Consider the following 5203-nt stretch of genomic DNA (forward strand, 5'->3'; position numbering starts at 1 on the left):
AAAATAACATTTGTTAATTAATGTTTTTTGAACATTAAAGCATGTAAACATTTTCTAGTAGAAACCCAAATTTAAGTATGACTCTGAAAATGAGCGTAATATTACGGAGTTTTAAGATACATTTATCTGCTGTTTAATAGCTGCTGCCCACAGCAGCAAAGCAGCTTATTTGGTGGAGGAAATGCTCTTCATGTTGATGGGAATATTATCATCTGTATATCTGTCAAAAAAAAATAAATCTGAATGAGACACCAAAACATGAGCATGGACTTTTAGTTTTAGTTATAAAGTTAATTAATAAGAAAATACAACGAACTGTCCAAAAACCATAGTCACTCAGTTCATCCACCTCTAATCCAATCACCTGCGCATATGTATACACCTGTTGTACACCATTCTCTCCAATTTGTCTCAGTTCTCACATTCCTCCAACCCAAACCTTACTTCTACCCTCTAAATGGGCAGTATGGTTGCTAAGTGGTCAACGTTATGGCCTCATAGCAAGTTTTAACCTCAGTTGTCCCAAGTCCTACAGCAGCTCTGCAGGACTGTTTTTGGGAGCACAGATTGAAGTGTGTTCAGAGAGGCCACCACCCAGGAGAGCCACATCAACCTTGAGGAATATACATGACCATTGACATCATACATCAGAAAATGTGTTGATGATTTGGTGATCACTAAAACGATCAAATCATTCCCCAATGGAGAGGCGAGGGCTCTGTCCAGAGCCAAAAAGCTGCTTTTTGGTCGGGTGATAAAGAAGCTTACAGCACTGCCAGAGTCGAGACTGCTGGCATCAAGGAGGAAAAGCGGAGACATCAGCAGAGACTTGAGAGACACCTCAACACCAACAACACCATTGTGATATGTGGCAGGCCATCAAGAACATCACAGGCTACAAAAGCAGGAGCTCCCCCATCATGTGTGAGGCCACATTACCTGATGAACTGATTTTATGTTTGCTTTGATCTCCTCAACAAGGAGTCAGCTGTAAAGTCTACTGCATTTCCAGAGGACCGGCCGCTGTCAGGATCCACAGCAGATGTAAGGAGAGTCCTGCTGAGAGTGAATATGAGTAAGGCCCCATCCACACTACTGCGTTTTTGTTTTAAAACGGAGACCGTTTGCAACGTTTTCACCTCCCGTCCAGACTAAAACGGCAAAAATGAAGACCTAAAATGGAGAAGTTTTAAAACGCTGCTGATCCCGTTTTTCAACTCCTGGTAGCGTTTTAGTGCAGATGGGCAAAAACGGAGGACTTTAAAAACAATGATGCAGCCGCTCACGTTTGGCTCTCTGATTGGGTCTTATAAGTCATGCAAAGCAGAAACACAATGCTATTGTCAGAGTTTTTGATTTGGTATTTTTATTAAAATGTCTTGTACTGTGCAAACAACACTTAGAGCCTACATGTCACGATCCTGACCTGAGCTTGTCTGTGTTATATTATTTTGGCCATGCCTTCTCTGTGTTTTGATTTTGGTTTCTCTGTGTATGGGTTTCAGTCCTGTCTTTGCCCTGTGTCCATTATATGTTATATAGTTAGTCTGTGTTTTGGGGTTCAGTCATGTCTTGTGTCTAGTTTACTCTGTGTGTTTGTGCTGGTCAGTCTGGTACAGTCTGGTTGTGCGGTTATGATCTGTTTAGTTCATTATGATTTTGATCATTCTGCTTTAGCCTCCGTGTAGCCTTGTTTATCATTTTGTTCATCCGCATCTTTTAGTTTACTTAATATCTGTCTTGTATCTTAGGTTTAGCTCTATCTTAGCTCCTCGTTCTGTGTCTCAGTTCATGTCTTAGTGTTTTCTCCGGGTCTGTGTACTTCTGTGTTGTTTTACCCATGCCTGCTCTGAGTTCTGTTTTATCCCAGCATCAGTCTGTTTTCCCTGTTGGTGTTAGTTTTGTTGTGATCTGTCTGCTTGTGTCTGAGTTAGTTTGTTAGTTATTTCTGATCTGTTACATCTTGTGTTGTGCCTGTTACCCCAGTAATCCCTCTGCATGTCAGTCTCTCTGTTTTCCCCTTTGCTATTTCTGTCTGCCTGCCTCTCTCTGTTTTCCCTGCTGTCTCTCTGTCTGCCCGTTAGCCTGATGTCCCTCACCTGTGTTGTTCCCACCCTGCTCGTTAGTTCCTGTGTGTGTATATATGCCTGGTGTTTCTGTTTACTTCTTGTCCCGTCATGCCAGTGTTCTACAGTGTGTTGCAGTTTGTTGCTCTCGTCTTGTGCCCTGCCCTGCCCTGCCCTGCCCTGCCCTGCCCTGCCCTGCCAGTTAGTTGGAGTTTGCCTTTTGAGTTCTTTTGGATCACAGGTTTCGTTTGGATTGTTTATTTATTTTGGATATGGACTCAGCCACTCAGTTGTAAGTGTGCTCACTTTTTGTTTGCTTTAATAAATCACTGAACTGCACCAGTCGGCCTTCGTGTCCTGCATTTGGGTCCACCAACCTGCTTACACTGCTCACCACACAAACTGTGACACTACACTTGTAAGTTACTGTGCATGTTGGCTTTACTTTACAACGACTCCCAAGCCCAATCCCAATGTCCACCCTCACAGACTCACAGACTCACAGACTCACAGACTTTGAGGCACGTTCATGGTAAGTCCTTGAGGGCTTAGGGCTGTCCCACTGTCAAATCATCAAGTGCGCGAGGGCTCTCTCGCAGAAATTTTGAGCCCTTTTATAGAGCCTTTTCGTAAGTCCGCATTTCTGCAGACTTTGGCTGAGGGAATTGCCCACAGTTCATAGCGGTATGACGTGAAACACGGGGGTTACCAGGGGAAGCCCGGAAGTGAGAGAAGTATCACGGCAGATCCGCGTTATAAGTCTGAAGGATTTATTAACTACCTTAACATGGTTAAGGATACGAGAACATTATTTTTCTGAACTCATTACTACACTTAAACACAATCCCAGGTTTCTGTTGAAGACTGTGGATCAGCTGGTAAACCCAACCCCTCCTTGTGCCTCAGCTGGAAGTAATCATGACTGTGAATTGGTTTTCTTATTTTACCAATAAGGTGGTGTCAATCAGAGCCTCTATTACCCCCGCGGCCTCTTACTCAGAGGTTCCTCACCAGCAACAAGAGAGTTTTAACCAGTTTTATCCCATCGACTTGTCTGAGCTTTTTAAAACAGTATCACAAATGAGTGTCCTCCAGCTCACTTGATGTAATACCTACAAAGTTTACTGAAAGTAATGGATTCTGACGGCTTGCGTGAACCCACTTTTAAAGAAACCTGGTTTAGATCCCTCCCTCCCACAAAATTTTAGACCAATTTCAAAACTGTCTTTTATTGCAAAGATTCTAGAAAGAATTGTGTCCAAACAGCTGCTCACTGTACTGGAAAATAACAAATTATTTGAAAAGCTTCAGTCTGGTTTCAGGAAGTACCACAGCACTGAGACTGCCCTGCTTAAAGTCACCAATGACCTTTTAATGTCTGCTGATGAAGGTATGTGCTCAGTCCTGGTACTCCTGGACCTTAGCGCTGCTTTTGACACCATTGATCACAACATCATGTTAGACAGACTGAGGCACTGGGTGGGGATCTCTGGTACGGCCCTAGAATGGTTTTCATCCTACCTGTCAAATAGTAAGTTTTGCGTGTCTGTAAACAACTGTCTCTTCGTTCTGTCCAGTTAAATATGGTGTGCCTCAGGGGTCGGTCTTAAGACCCATTTTGTTTTCCTTGTATCAGCTCCCCCTTAGACATATTATCCATAAACATGGTATTTCTTTTCATATTTATGCTGATGACACACAAATGTACTTGCCTGTCAGATCCACAGAGCCTGGAATGCTGAGTTCACTTAACAACTGCCTTTGTGAAGTTAAAAAATGGATGTCAAATAATTTCCTCCAGCTGAACTCAGACAAAACAGAAATCCTGGTCATCAGGTCCCAGCAGATGGCAAACCAAATACTGCCATCTGCGGGTTCCCTAGTAAATCACATTAAGCCTGTTGGTGTCTGGTTTGATAGTAATTTAAATTTCGAGCAGCACACCACAAAGCTTGTTTAATCATTTTTTTTATCAACTTAGAAATATAGCAAAAACTCGATCTATGTTAACTTTTAAGGACACAGAGACTATTTTACACGCCTTCATCTCATCATGCCTGGATTATTGCAACAGCCTTTTCACTTGTTTAACCCAAAAATCTACTGATCGACTCCAGACTGTCCAGACCTCAGCTGCCAGGCTTTTAGCCAGAACAAAGAAATATGACCACATTACCCTTATTTTAGCTTCACTACACTGGCTCCCAGTATGTTTTAGAATTGATCACTTTTAAAGCGAGGCCTCTCGCCTTGTTATATTTCTGACCTTTCAGTCCCATACACACAGCACATACCTTGAGATCCTCGGGCAGAGGTCTGTTGTCTGTTCCAGAGTCTCGACTGAAAACTAAAGGGGACAGAGCGTTTGCAGTCAGGGCCCCGAGGCTCTGGAACAGCCTGCCCGGGGAAATCAGGTCGGCTGAGTCAGTGAACTCTTAAGTCCCTTCTTAAAACATACTTTTATAGGAGAGCCTTTCCTGATCTTATTTGACTTTATTTTATCCCTTTTATTTTATTCTATTTTACTAATTTTATATTTATCTTAAACGTGTATTTTAGTCTTTTCAATATCTTCTTGCTTTTATCTTGTATTGTTTCTGTGTTATTCTTTTTTGGGTATTAATGTCTTTACACTTGTTAAAGCACTTTGTAACTTGTTTTTGAAAAGTGCTCTACAAATAAAGATTATTATTATTATAAGAGAAGAAGAAAACAGTAAACAAACAAGCATCAACACCTACGCTGATGTTAACATTGTTGAAGGTTTTCTTAACTTAAGATGGTGCATAGAACACATGAAGTCAGAGGAATGCAATCACCTCATTACACACATTTATTTTAGTTTTTGCTTAATGATGCTAGTGTATTAGTGTATTGATTATTGACAAATATATATTGACATTTATCTCTCCTCCACTCTAGGGTGAGAGCCTGCAGGACTTTAAATCAGGCAAAAACATAAAATAAAAAGTGTGCAACGTGTTTCAGCGTTGTCAAGGTGATAAAGTGGCAAAGTGCTGTCCCATTCCTGTTTACAGCATTTTGAGCCCTTGCAGCCTCTTAAACTCAATCACTTTCCGAGTGACGTCATTAAAGTCTGTGAGGGTTCAGGGCTTAGGGGGGACATTGGGATTGGG

This window comes from Micropterus salmoides, unplaced genomic scaffold, assembly GCF_014851395.1.
Source record: "Micropterus salmoides isolate LMB-PRFRI ecotype aquatic unplaced genomic scaffold, ASM1485139v1 Ms_hic_scaffold_10, whole genome shotgun sequence".
Lineage (NCBI taxonomy): Eukaryota > Metazoa > Chordata > Actinopteri > Centrarchiformes > Centrarchidae > Micropterus > Micropterus salmoides.